This window comes from Ornithorhynchus anatinus, chromosome 10, assembly GCF_004115215.2.
Source record: "Ornithorhynchus anatinus isolate Pmale09 chromosome 10, mOrnAna1.pri.v4, whole genome shotgun sequence".
Taxonomy (NCBI): Eukaryota; Metazoa; Chordata; class Mammalia; order Monotremata; family Ornithorhynchidae; genus Ornithorhynchus; species Ornithorhynchus anatinus.
This window is the reverse complement of record NC_041737.1, coordinates 33,263,043-33,278,167: the sequence shown is the minus strand read 5'-3', so window position 1 is coordinate 33,278,167 and position 15,125 is coordinate 33,263,043. Positions and strand designations below refer to the sequence as shown.

Sequence of the window (15,125 nt, the reverse complement as noted above, 5' to 3'; positions counted from 1 at the left end):
AACTGACCCTTGAGGAACTCCAACAGTTAAAGGATGGGAGGGGGAGGAGGCTCCAGCGTAGGAGACCGAGAATGATCGGCCAGAGAGGTAAGAGGAGAACCAGGAGAGGACAGAGTCCGTGAAGCCAAGGTGAGATAAGGTATGGAGGAGGAGGGGATGGTCAACAGTGTCAAAGGCAGCAGAGAGGTCAAGGAGGATCAGAATGGAGTAGGAGCCATTGGATTTGGCAAGAAGGAGGTCATGGGTGACCTTAGAGAGAGCAGTCTCGGTAGAGTGGAGGGGACGGAAGCCAGATTGGAGGGGGTCTAGGAGAGAATGGGAGTTAAGGAATACTCCAGTGGATCAGAGGGAGTGGAACTAGGGACATTGTCCTACCAAACTTCTTCTCACTCCAGTATGCAAGGTTGGGTTGTTTGGCAACCAGAGCCTGAACCACTGACTGTCCAGCGGAGGGGGATTTGCTCATTGGTTGGTCCATGGGCTCTTGTCCCTGTCTTAGGCTGCTTCTGCATCTGCCCTCAGCTACCCCATCTCTCCTGTTGCTCCTGCAGGTTCGGCTGACACCACCAACCAACCATGGGAAACAGCAAGGGAGTGACAGAGTTCATCCTCGTGGGGCTCACCAGTGACCCCCACCTGCAGGCTCTGCTCTTCTTCCTCCTCTTCTTCACCTGCATATTAAGCGTCACCGGGAATCTGACCTTTGTCACTCTGACCTTGCTGGACTCCCACGTCCGCACTCCCATGTACTTCTTCCTCTGCAGCTTCTCCTTTCTGGAGTTCGCCTTCACACCCGCTTGCATTCTCAGATTCCCAGTCACCATCGTCACCGGAGACAGAACCATTTCCTTTTCCAACTGCTTCTTCTTCCAGCTGTTCTTCATATTCTTGGGGGTGATGGAGTTCTTCCTTCTGGCCCCCACGTCCTACGACTGCTACGTCGCCATCTGCAGGCCTCTGCACCACTCGACAGTCATGACCCGGGGCGTCTGCACCCTACTTGTCCTCAGCTCTTTTCTCTCCACTTATCTGAACCTGTTCCCACCGGTTGTGATGGACTTCTGGCTAGACTGCTGCGACCCCAACATCCTCAAACACTTCATCTGTGATTCTTCCTCAGTGATGGAGCTCTTGTGCACAGACACACGCTTCCTGGAGCTTATGACTTTCCCCTTGTCCTTGGTGCTAATGACTGCATCCTACACAGCCATCATCTGCGCCATCCTGAGACTGCCCTACGCTCAGCAAAGGAGAAAGGTCTTTTCCATCTGTTCCTCCCACAGGGTCGTGTTCTCCATCACATATGGCAGTTGCATTTTTATGTACATCAAACTGTCCGCCAAGGACAGGGTAGAACTGAGCAAGGGGTTGGGGGGTCCTCAACACTTCTGTTGCCCCCATGCTGAACCCCTTCATTTACACCCTGCGGAATGAGCAGGTCAAGCAGGCCTTCAGGGTCCTGGTGCGCCGGATTGGGTTTTCCTCCAGGAAGTGAGGGCTCATCTGTGATAAAATGCCACAGGAAAATCTGCAGGAGTCGCAAAAGGTCAACCACAGAGACGTGGCACCTCCACATTAGCCTAATGCTTCATCTACTGCCCGAGAAACAGGACCTGGCAATTCTCTCTCCATCCCTCTATGCACCCCCACACCCACCCTCTTGGAAATCCCTCCCCTGGCCAGGTCCTCCTGCTACCTCAGCCCTCCTCCCTGGTCCACTCAGAGGAGAGTTTTGCATTTTCCTCTGCATAATAAGATCATTCTGAGGTTGACTCAACGGGTCGGTGTCAAAACCAATAACCAACCCCAAGTGCAAAGTGTTTTTTTGCAAATATCCCTCCGTGTCTGAGGTTAATTACTGTGTCCAACCTGATTAACTTTTACCTACCCCAGCAGCGTTTAGAGCAGTGTTTGGCACATAAGAAACACTTAACAAGTACCATAATTATTACTATTTTTATTAGTCCTTGCTCCTGTAGCAGTGAGGTCACTGGTCTTCAGGGGGAGGGCAAACCAAAGGTTCAATCCCATCCTCTAGCTCCCACTTCCCACTCCCACTCCCCCCCTCACCTCCACCCTCCCACGCTCCCCCTCTCTTTCCCACCTTCTAACATCTATCCTCAGCATTTACATATATGAATAAGTTAAAGTGTAATTTTGTTGATTTCATATGGTTCGTGCTGACATTTCAATCTGTCCCATTTGTTCTGTTCCTTATCTGATCCTTGTTCTTACAGTGGCTCCTGCTCTTTGGAAAAATCCCTCTCTGTCTCCCCCATTCCATTCGAAACATAAAGATGGCAGAAACCATTTGTCCTTCCCCACTTGTCTTCTCCCAAGCACTCTATACAGTGTCTAAGATTTAGAAGGCTGTCTATAGATTCCATTTGATTGATGGATGGATTAACACTCAGTAAGCATGGCCTAGTGGAAAGTACAGGGTCTGGGAGTCAGAGGACTTCGGCTTTAATCCCAGTTTGGACACCTGTAGACAGTGTAACGTTGGGCAAATCACTTAATTTCTCTGTGCCTCAGTTACCTCATCTGTAAATTGGGGATTAAGACTGTCAGCCCTGTGTGGGGCTGATTAGCCTGAATATACTCAAGCACTTAGAATAGTGCCTATCACCTAATAAATGCTTAGCAAATACCATTAAAAACATTTTTCAAAATGCTATCAGATTGCTTTGCATTCCTTAGCTGTTCAATAACACCATTGATTGACTAATGGAGTGACTGATTGACTTGATTGATTGACTGAATAAATGATAAGCTTAGCATCCCATTTAGTATTGAGAAGCAGCGTGGCTCAGTGGAAAGAGCACGGGCTTTGGAGTCAGGGGTCATGGGTTCGAATCCCAGCTCTGCCACTTCTCAGCTGTGTGACTGTGGGCAAGTCACTTCACTTCTCTGTGCCTCAGTTCCCTCATCTGTAAAATGAGGATGAAGACTGTGAGCCCCAAGTGGGACAACGTGATTCCCCTGTCTACCCCAGCGCTTAGAACAGTGCTCTGCACATAGTAAGCGCTTAACAAATACCGACATTATTAGTATTGGAGGAGGGGAGTATTTCCATACAAGAGCAGAGGTCCTAAAAGGAGGTTGAGCTTTCGGATAGACCACAAGAAGTGTGGGACTCAGGGAAACATTACCAAATGCCCAGCAGAGGGAAGCTGGTCTGCCATCCTTGCCATTGTTCTGGAAAAATGATACCAAGTAGAGAGGTGGATCCCAGCTCACTCCTGGAGGTCCTAGACGGACGGGCCTAGTTTTATTGATTGACTACTTTTGATTGACTACTTGGTCAGCCCGTCACCCAGACTACCACAAGAAGGGACAGCTGGGCTGCCACAGGTACTCAGCCAGACCTGGGGCCGAAGGTCAGTCTGTGTTTCCGTGAGGAATATATGTGACCACACAAGCTGCAGCCAGGAGACAGGACACTGGTAACCTCTGTGGCGATTCTCCAACAAAGCTCTGGTCATCCAGAGCTCTCGGAAAACTGAATAAAAGTGCCAGCTACCACCTCCAGCCCACAACCAGTGAACGGGTATTCTGGGAAGGAATGGACCTGGAGGCGTTGCTCTTGGGAACCCCCGTTAGGAGGAGAGGGGTGTGTCTGAATCTCTCGGGTGGGTGCCCTGTCCCTGCCTGGACCTGACTGAAAGGAGACCTGTGGCTCCCCGTGCAGAAGGAAGGGGAGGAGCAGAGGATCTGAGTGCCAGAAATTCAATCCAGAGACTGTCGAGCAGCAGCTTCTCTGGGAAGTGGGAGACTCAGAGCTAGATATGCCTTGGCTAGAGTGTCCCCATTTTGGAGCAGAACCCCCTCCCCCCAGATGTCATCATAGCCAAAGGTGTTTCCTGGGTCCCCTCCTCCACAGGGAAGACAGAAAGGGGATCCCACTTCCTTTCTACTTGATGGACAGAGAAGCCTTAACTTCTTTCTGTTTCCTCCTCAAGTAATCGGGAAGAGCATAGAGGTTAAGGAAGGGAGAGCTGAGGAGGGAAAATAGACCTAGAGCCTGGGAAGGAAGAGCTTCATTCCAGGTGGTAGGCAATGGAGGATCCGTATGGGAAGGGACGGGGGAGGGAAGGAGAGAGGAACTGAAGGATGCTATCTGTCCCAGAGGGGTGTTATGTAGAGAACACCATCATTACTATTATTAACACAGATTCAACCTTTAGCCCCTTAGTCAGGGACCTTATCCCACACCTTCCCAAGCAGCCCCAGCACATGGCAGACCGTCCAGGTACCAAGAGCGGGCCGCTTACACGGGCGGAGTTTCAAAGCATCCTTTCATTTTCATGAGCCTGCCCTGAGTTCCGTTAGCATAGGAGGAGAGGCAGGACCCTTGGGGATCAAAGCAGGAAATCGCCCAATGGATGGTAAGCTTTTTGAAGGCAGGGATCATGCCTATAATTTTATGGTGCATTCCTATTATGTACCATAATAGGACACTGTTTCAGCACTGGGACAGATTCAAAATAATCAGGATGGACATGGAGAACAGTCTAAGTAGGAGGGAGGCATCCATATTAATCCCCATTTTTATGAAATTTGTTAAGCATTTACTATGTGGCCAACACTGTTCTAAGTGCTGGGGTGGATACAAAATAATCATGTTGGACCCAATCCTTGTCCTGCATGGGGTTCACACTCTAAGTAGGAGGGAGAACAGGAGAACTGATGCTCAGAGAAGTTATGGTCAGGTAGCAGGCAAGTGGCAGATCCAGGATTAGAACCCAGGTTCTCTGACTTCCAAGTTTTTTCTACTAGACCACGATGCTTCCCAGCTATTGGCTCAAGATATACGATTAATGGATTAATTGAGAGTAGGTTCCATCCCCAAAAGAGACTCAACCACCTTGGGCCTAACCATTTTTTGCAGAAAAGAGATCCACCTCACTTGCTCTCCGCTTGATCACCCGGACAGGGATTGATGATTTGGAATGACTGTGGCTGTGCCCCACCCCAAATCTATAGCCCCAATCCGGGTATTAAAGTTTCACAGCCAAAGCCAACAATGCAACCTCAATCCATTTGTGTCTCCTGATTTACCCTGGGAGAGACTTTACCCATGGGCCCATCGGGAACCGAAGAGTACAAAACCCCACTCTTGCTCTTGCAGTAAGTAGCTAGAGAAGCCCCTCTCCTGAACCAGGGGGCCAGATTGTCTCCACTGCTGGGAACAGAGAAAACTGGTTGCCTTCCTTTCCTCCTGCTTCCTAGAGGTCGCAGAAACCTTGACCTCTTTGAGAATGGTGGGAGTCATGTGTCCAATGGTGATGGGAGGGCGAGGAAGGGAATAGGGTCTGAGCAGGTGCCAATCAGCACAGAGCAATGGAACAGGTAGGAAATTTCTTCAGGCCTGTCGCTATCTCAGCACCACTACCCTGATCCTAGGCCACGACAGGTGTTTGGGGTGACCCCCAGAATCAGGGCAAAGTCCTTAGGAAGTGAGGATTTCTCAGGGTCACTTTGGTCCTTTCCTTTCCCGTTGTGCATTTCAAAGCCTCAATCCGTGGATGCGTCCACTTTCCCTCCAATCCTGGATTCCTGGAGCCTGAGACCCTGTCCTGAAGTCTCCGTTTAGAACTGGTAATTATCAGAAAATCAATTAATCAATCTATCAGTGGTATTTATTGAGGGCTAACTGTGTGCAGAGCACTTTACTAACAGTTGGGAGAGTACAAAAGAGTTAGTAGACATGTTCCCTAACCACAAGAACCTTGTAATATAAAGGGAGAAACAGACATAAATATAAATCCATACGTAAATGACAGATATGTATGTAACTAGTACTGAAGCTGGGGTGAATAGCAATTGCTTAAAAGGTAAAGATTCAGGTGTATAAGTCATGCAGGAGGGAGAGGGAGCTTGGGAAAAGAGGGCTTAATAGGGAAAGACCTCCGGGAGAAACAAATGCACATGCACACATACACACACACACACACACACACACACGTACACACACACACCAGAACCTTCTCCCAAGTCTGCCCTTTGTTATCCTTACTGACAAAGTAGGATTCCCTTTGATCCAGGGAGGCTACCTCGTGGCTGGTTAGTCTCTGAGCATCCCACCAGCTTCCAGTGTCCAGATCCTTTAATCTTCAGAAGCAATGTTACCTACCGAAAAAGGATGGCCGGGCATTCAGAATACCTGGCTTCTAATCCCGGCTTCCCCACTCACCTGCTTTGTAACCTTGGTCCAGTCACTTAAATTCTCGGTGTAAATTCCCTCATTTGGAAACTGAGGATTCAATACTTGTTCTCCCTCCTACTTAGATTATGGGTCCCATTTGGGACCTAATTATCTTCTATCTATCCCCAGCACTTTATAAAGTTCATTCATTCATTCAATAGTATTTACTGAGCACTTACTATGTGCAGAGCACTGTACTAAGTACTTGGAATGCACAATTCGGCAACAGATAGAGACAATCCCTGCCCAGTGACGGGCTCACAGTCTAAACCGGAGAGACAGACAGAAAAGAAAAACAGAACAAAACAAAGCAAGACAACATCATCAAGATAAAGTGCTTGGCACATCACTAGGGCTTGACTTCCTCTCTTCCCATTCTTTTTTGCATCGCCCTGACTGGTTCCCTATATTCAGCACCACAACCCCCCTTCCCTTCCCCCCACCCCCCACCCCCCTAGTCCCAGCCCCAGCCCCACAACACCTATGTACATATCCATAATTTATTTATTTATTTATTTATTTATTTATTTATTTATTTATTTATTTATATTAATGTCTGTTTCTACTTCTAGACTGTAAGCTCATTGTGGACAGGGAATGTGTCTGTTATACTGTTGTGTTGTACTCTACCAAGGGCTTAGTACAGAGCCCTGCACACAATAAGAGCTCAGTATATACTACTGATGGATTGACAAAAACCATAATTGGAATGTCAGGACAGACATTCCGGACTTGTCTCCTGAGGGTCCTCTTTTTCTGGCAGCATGTCCAGGGAATGGCTGGGCTATGAACTCCTTAACACTCACTGGGTCCTATGTTTACGGTCCCAAACTCCCTTTCTTCCTCAAGGCTCCTGATGAACTCAGTTCCCCACGCACTGGCAGTTGATAAACTGAATGCATATACTGCGATGAAACCTTGAAATTCAAGGATCGTTCGAAAGGCACTTTTCCCCCTCAGTCACATATACACGAGGCATTTACACATCCATTCTCCAGGGGGCAATCTGCACCCATCCTTGACAGTCACAGCGTGGCTCAGTGGAAAGAGCATGGGTTTTGGAGTCAGAGGTCATGGGTTCGAATCCCGGCTCGGTCACTTGTCAGCTGTGTGACTTTGGGCAAGTCACTTAACTTCTCAGTGCCTCAGTTACCTCATCTGTAAAATGGGGTTGCAGACTGTGAGCCCCACGTGGGACAACCTGATTCCCCTGTGTCTACCCCAGCGCTTAGAACAGTGCTTGGCACATAGTAAGCGCTCAACAAATACCAACATTAACATTATTAGTCACGTATACATGCTATTCAATTTCTTATTTTGACCACACTACGTTTGCATGCCCATGACAATGAAAGCTCCATGTGGGTAGGATATTTGTCACATGCTTGTGTGTACTTTCATGAGAGTTTAGAGCAGCGCCCTGATTCCGTGGGTGCTCAGTAAATATAATCTTCATTCCAAATATTATCTCTATTCCGACCTTCATGCAGGTTTCGGGTGCTAAAGCCTAAAAATCGCTGTTGGAACCACCATTCTTCTGTTGTCCTGCGGGGAAGTGTCAGCCATCAACCCATGAAGTCATCTCAAGGAATGGGTCCTGACCCGGCCATGCCCAAGATCTCATGCACCCGCCCTGGAGTGGAGGACACTGGGTATATCTGGAGCTGTCCCTACCTACTTAGTCTTGAGGGAAAGGAGAAACAGCCCACCATTAGGTCAGACTGATGGTCCTCCTGGCGTTATCCAACAGGAGTCACCGGTCAACCATGAGGAACTACTCGCCAGTAACTGACTTCATCCTCCTAGGGCTCACAGACGACCCAGATTTATGGGCGGTGATTCTTCTCTACAAGTCTGTCACTTATGTACTGAGCGTCACCAGCAACCTGACCATCGTCACACCCACCCTAATGGACTCCTACTTCTGCAACTCCATGTAAGTCTTCCTGCACTGCTTCTCCTTCCTGGAGACCTGCTTCACGTCCACCTGCATTCCCAGATTCCTGGCCACCATCACCACAGGGGACAGGACCATTTCTTACAGCTGTTGTGTAACCAGCTATTCGTCTTCATCCTGCTGGGAGCGACCAAATTCTTTCTCCTGGCAGCCATGTCCTATGACCACTATGTCGCCATCTTCCCGCCGCTGCAATACACAACTGTCATGAGCCAGAGAGTATGTATTCTGCTGGTCCTTTGCTGGACCTTCCTAGTCATCTTTCCTCTGGTCATCCTTGGTCTCCAACTGGACTTCTGTGACTCCGTAGCCACTGACCACTTCTTCTGTGACATCTCCACTCGGCCACTTGTCAGCTGTGTGACTTTGGGCAAGTCACTTAACTTCTCGGTGCCTCAGTTACCTCATCTGTAAAATGGGGACTAAGATTGTGAGCCCCACGTGGGACAACCTGATTCCCCTGTGTCTACCCCAACGCTTAGAACAGTGCTTGGCACATAGTAAGCGCTTAACAGATACCAACATTAAATACCAACATCTCCCCTCTGCTCCTGCTCTCATGCTTGGACACTTGGTTCCTGGAGCTGATGGCTCTTGTCTTGGCCGTGGGGGCTCTCCTGCTCACCCTGGCATTAATGACCGCGTCCTACATGGCCATTGTCCGTGCCATCCTGAGACTGCCCTCCACACAGCAGAGGAGAAAGGCCTTTTCTACCTGCTCCTCCCATATAGTTGTGGTCACCATCACAAATGGCAGCTGCATCTTTATGTATATCAAGCCATCTGCTAAGGAAAGGCTGGAACTGACCAAGGGTGTAACAGTGCTCTACACATTCAGCTCCCATGCTGAACTCTTTTATCTGCACCCTGCAGACCCAGCAGGTCAAGCAGGCCTTCCTGGGCGTGGTGCACTGGGTTGGATTTTCCTCCAGGAGGTGAGGACCCCTTGGCAACAAAATGCAGCAGGAAAATGTGCAGGAGACACAGAGGCTCGACCACAGAGACTCGGTGCCTGTAAAATTAAAAAAAAAAAAACTATGGTTTTTGTTAAGCTCTTACTGTGTGCCAAGCACTGTTCTAAGCGCTGGGATAGATACAAGTTAAGCAGATTTTCCTACGTGGGGCTCTCAGTCTTAATCCCCATTTTACAGATGAGGTAACTGAGGCACAGAGAAGTTAAATAGCTTGCCCAGGGTCCCACAGGGTCCCACAGCAGACACGTGCTGGATTCTGAATTAGAACCCATGTCCTCTGACTCCCAACTCCGTGCCCTTTCCACTAAGCCACGCTGCTTCTCCGTACATTAGCCTAATACTTTATCTGCTGCCCAACAAAGAGGAGCTAACTGTTTTCCATTCTTCTGTGCACCCCTGCACCCCGGCTTCTGGAAATCCCTCCCCTGGCCAGGTCCATCTGTTTCCTCGACCCTTTCCCCTCATCCACTCAGGAAAGAGTCAAGTCTTTTCACTCGGAGACATTCTGAGGTTTGCTCAGCGAGGCTGGGCTGAAGTCAATTGAAATCCCTAGGTGCAATGTGCTTTTTGCAATTCTCCTCTGTTCCCAGCTAAGTGAGGGCCTGCAGCTGGAAGAGTGACATCAGTGGTCATTATGGGGAGGGGAAGCCAAAGGCTCACCACCTTTTACTCTGATCCTCTCACTCTCCTCTCTCACTCCCAACCTCTCACTCGCACATCTAACCTCAGCATATTTACATATGTCTCTGTTATACTGTAATTGCACTGATTTAATCTGATTTGGGCAGACATTCTAATCTGTCCTATCTGTTCTGCTCCCTTGCTGATCCCTGTTTTTACTCTGGCTCCTGCTCTTTGGAAATCATCTCTATATCCTCCATTTCACTGGAAATTACTGGATGGCAGAAACCATGTGAGTTTCATCAGTTGTCCTTGCCCAAGCACTTAGTATAGTACCTAGGATTTAGGTCAGCCCGTGACCCTAGATACCCACAGGAAGGGACAGGTCAGGTCGGCCATGGGGACTTGGCCAGACCTGGAGCCAAGGGTCAGTCTTTGAGTGGGAAGAACATAATAATAATAATAATAATAGTATTTGTTAAGCACTTACTAGGTGCCAAGCACTGTTCTAAGCACTGGGGTAGATACAAGATAAGCAGGTTGTCCCACGTGGGGCTCACAGTCTTAATCCCCATTTTACAGAGGAGGTTACTGAGCACAGAGAAGTTAATTGGCTTGCTCAAGGTCACACAGCAGAAGAATGGTGGAGGCAGGATTAGAACCCACATCCTCTGCTCTTTCCACTAAGCCACACTGCTTCTCATGTTACTACGGAAGATGTACATGTTTTCATGTTGCTAGGGGAGCTGCATTCGATGGACAAGACACTGGAAACTCCCGTGGCATCTCTCCAGCAGGTCTCTGGTCATCCTAAATTCCCGGCAGGCTGAATATAGCTCCTAGTCAGGGACATGTAATCCCACACCTTCCCAGGAGGTCTCAGCACATGGCCGCCTGTACAGGTACTCGGATGAGGTTTTAATACATACTTTCATTTTCATAAACCAACCCCAATCTGACCTACTCAGTTCCCTTAGGCCCTCCAGAGGATGGTTCCCCCATCACAAACCGTCTTTAGTCCCCTAAAAGGTAGGCCTTTCTCTGGCTTCTCACTGGTAGTTGAGCAAGAACTCTCCTCGATCTCCACTGGTACCTGTTCACCATCTTAGTCTCTTTTCCAACGGTTAATCAATCAGTCAATCGATCAACCGTATCTATTGAGCACTTACTGTGTTCAGAGCACTGTACTAGGTGATTGGAGAGTAGACAGATATGGTCACTGCCCACAACGAGCTTACAGTCTAGAAGGGAAGACAGACATTCATATAAATCGGTAAATTACATATATGTACATAAGTTCTGTGGGGCTGAGGAGGAGTACAAAAGGGTGCAAATATAAGTGCAAGAATGAAGCAGAAACGAGAAGGAGAAGAGGAAATGAGGGTTCAGATAGAAAAGGCCTCTTGGAGGAGATGTGCCTTCACTAAGGCTTTGAAGGTGTTGTGGGGAGAGAAGTGGGCGATTGTCAGATACAAAGAGGGAGGGCATTCCAGGCCAGAGGCAGGATGTGGGCAAGAGGTCTGTGGCGATTGAACTCCACCTTGTGGCCCGATTCGCCATGTTAGGGCCCGAAATTGCAAGGCATTAAGGAAACACGGGCCGCTATGGTCAATCCTAAATTGCGATGGCATGGGGTTTAGAGTTATCCTGTAATGGCAGTGACTCCAGAAGACAGGGGCTGGATCTGGGAGACACGCCATAGCGCCTAGGAGTAAGGGATAGTGTGTGTGAAGGGGACCGCGGTACTGGGCAGCTGGAGCAGCTCCAATAGTAGAGCCTGGACCTGGGATGAGGTCATGGGGACCGGGTGGAGGCCACCTGAAGACACTGAGCAAGGCGAAGACCAGGGAGGCATTCTGAAGCACATCAAGTCAAGCCCTCTGGGGGTGCCACAGGCGAGTAGGGAGAGCGGGGGTGGAGGGGAGGGGAGGTGAGAGGTCCACAGCAGTGTCAGCTTGGATCCCTCCTCCTTGCTGCGGGGTCCACATTGCAGAGGCAACAACGAGGCTCGATTTCCTTCTCCACATGGCAGATGACCAGAGCCCGAACACATCCTCAATCCGGGTACTAAACATTAGCAGCCAGAGTCACCAAAGCATTTTCCATTTATTAGTGCCTCCCGATTTACCCCTAGGGAGACTTTTATTGTTCTCGCAATTAGTCCCTGTGTGCCCTTCGGGAACCAAAGAAAACAAAACCCTCACTCTTGCTCCTGCAGTTGTTATGAGAAGTCTAAAGAATCCAGACTGACTCTCCTGCTATGAACAGAGAAAACTCCTGATGCCTTTCTTCCCTCCCCTTTTCCAGAGGATGCCAAAACTTTGGCCTGGTTGGAGATTTGATGGGGTAGGGTGTTCAATGGTGTTGGGAAGGTGAGGAAGACAACATCGTTTGGGGAGGTGCGTGAAAGCCTGGAACAGGTTAAAAGGTGGGAAATTCCACACAGTCATGGCATTATCTCAGCGTCTCTGTCCAGGGTCTAGACTACGACGGGCATTTGGGGGTGACTCCAGGAATCAAGGCCGAGTACTCGGGAAGTGAGGACCTCTCAGGGTCACTTTGGTCCATTTCCTTTCCACTGTGGATTTCAGAGACTTAATCCATGGACGACCGCAGGCATCTTCACTCCAGTCTCGGGCTCCCAGAGTCTTTGATCCTGTAGTGGAGCCCCCTTCCCAGTCAATCAATCATCTATAGTTATTTAGGGCTTATTGTGCGCAGACCACTTTACGAAACACACAAGAGAATCCAATAAAGTTGATAGACCCGTTCCCTGAGCACAACAAGCTTAGAAGTATAGAGGGAGAGAAAGACATAAATATGAATCTATGTGTGAATTACAGATATAATGTAAGTGCTGTAGTACTGAAGCTGGGGTGAATAGCAAGTGCTTAAAAGGTAAAGATCCAGCTAAATAAGCTACTTAAAAGGGAGACAGAGTAGGGAAAACTGAGGTTTCATCCTTAAAGACCTCTGGGAGAGACAAATATAACACTCACACACACCAGAACTCAATCTCTAGTATGCTCTTTGTAATCCTTACTGATCCAAGCAGGGTCCTTTTGATCCAAGAAGGCTCCCTGATGGCTGGTTAGTCTCTGAGCTCCCCATCTGCACCATGTATCCAGATCCTCTAATCTTCAGAAGCTGTGTTGCCTAATGGAAAAGGCATGCCTTGGTAGTCAGAGGATTTGCAATCTAATCGCTGCTCCTACAATCACCTGCTTTGTGATTTTGGACTAATCAATTAACTTCTCCGTTTTTCAGTTCCCTAATCTGCAAAATAGGTGTTCAATTCCTGGTCTCCATCTTACTAATATTGTGAGCCCCAAATGAGACCTGGTTACTTTGTATCTAACCAGCATTTAGTACAGTATTTAGTAGAGAGTAATGAGTGGACAAAAACAGATTTATTATTCACCCAGGCACCTAATCCCAAACTTGTCTCTTGAGGATCTTCTCCCTTTTCTGGCAGTATCTCCAGGAAATGACTGGGCCATGAGCTCCTTAACACTCACTGGGTCCTATGCTCATGGTCCCAAACACTCTTCCTCAAGGCTCCTGACAATCTCAATTATACAGGTGTTGACAGATGATGGTCTAGGAGCATGTATTCAGGTGAAATATTGACGTTCATGGGCTCAGACAAAGGCACTCTTCCACCCCGCCCCACCGCCTCATGTACACAAGGCATTTACACACCCATGCTCCAGGAGGCACTCTGCACTCATTCTCGACAATTATATATATATATATATACACCATTCAATTTCTCATTTTGACCATGTTATTTGTAAATATGTTTATTTTTGTCTTCCTGTGAAAATGGAAACTCCATGTGGGCAGGGAGTTTGTCACTTGCTTGCTGCATACTTTCTGGAGTGACTAGAGCAGTGCCTGCTCCCAATGAGTGGTCAGTAAATGTAATCTGTACTCTAACAGTCATGCAGTTTCTCGGTAATGAGGCCTAAGGATCGTGGCTGGGGCCACCACACTTCCATGGTCCTGCGGGAAAGTGTCAGCCATTAACTCATGAAGTCATCTCAAGGATTGGGTCCTGACGCTGTCATGCCCGTGGTCTCACACACCCTGCCCAGAATGGAGGACTCTAGGCATATCCGGAGTCTCCCCTGCCCAACTAGACTGGAGTGAGAAGAGACACTATCCTCCATCCCCCTCCAATCAGTTGGACTGACAATGCTCTGCTGTTATCCCAACAGAAATCACAGATCAGTCATGAGAAACCACACTGAGTTCATCCCCCTAGCCCCCCTAGACAACCCACATTTACAAGTGGTGATTCTCCTCTACATGTCTGTCACCTATGTGATGAGTGTCACCGGCATTCTGACCATAATCACCCTTACCCTGCTGGACTCCTGTCTCCACAAACCCATGTATTTCTTCCTGCAGAGCTTCTCCTTGCTGGAGATGTGCTTCACGTCTGCCTGCATTCCCAGATTCCTGGCCCACTATCGCCACCGGGGACAGGGCCATTTCCTACAACTGCTGTATAACACAGTTCCTCTTCTTCCTGCTAGGGGCGACCTAATTTTCCTCCTGGCCAACATGTCCTATGACCGCTACGTCGCCATCTGCCGGCTGCTGCACTATACAACCGTAATGAACCAGAGAGTCTGTACTCTGCTGGTCTTCTGATCCTGGCTGGCCGTGTTCCTGATCATCTTTCCACCGATCACCCCTACTCTCCAACTGGACTTCTGTGGTTCCGTAGCCATTAACCATTTCTTCTATGATGTCTCCCCTCTGCTCCTGCTCTCCTGCTCAGACACTGGGCCCCTGGAGCTGAAGACCTTTTCTGTAGCCATGAGGACAGTACTGGTCACCTTGGCATTAATGGTCATGTCCTACACGACCATTGCTTATGTCATCCTGAGACTGCCCTCCTCTCAACAGAAGAAAAAAGCCTTTTTCACCTGCTCCTCCCACATGGTCATGGTCTTCATCACATATGGGAGCTGCATCTTTATGTACATCAAACCTGGGCAGACGCCAAGGACAGGCAGACCTGACCAAGGGGGTGGCCGTGCTGAACACTTTCGTGGCCCCCATGCTGAACTCTTTCATTTACACCCTGTGAAACCAGCAGGTCAAGCAGGCTATCAGGGACCTGGTGCACTGAGGTGGCTCTACCTCCAGGAAGTGGGTGCTCTTTGGTGACAAATCCAGGGGAAAATCTACAGGAGACATGGAAGCTCGAACAAAGAAGCTCGGTTGCTTGTACATTAAACTAATGCTTCATCTTCTGCCCAACAAACAGGACCTGATGGCTCTCCATCCCTCTGTGCGCCCTTGTACCCACCTTCCTGGATATCCCTTGACCTTCTTGGGCTTGGACAAAGGG

The 15,125-nt window shown here is 48.7% G+C and overlaps 3 pseudogenes; all 3 read left to right on the top strand.

Moving 5' to 3' along the window:
* The first annotated feature begins 576 nt into the window (after positions 1–576).
* LOC114814755 lies at positions 577–1,495 on the top strand (annotated as a pseudogene).
* Positions 1,496–7,974: 6,479 nt separating this feature from the next.
* LOC100082259 lies at positions 7,975–9,104 on the top strand (annotated as a pseudogene).
* A 4,892-nt stretch (positions 9,105–13,996) lies between these two features.
* On the top strand, positions 13,997–14,903 carry LOC103164628 (annotated as a pseudogene).
* The last annotated feature ends 222 nt before the right edge of the window (positions 14,904–15,125 follow it).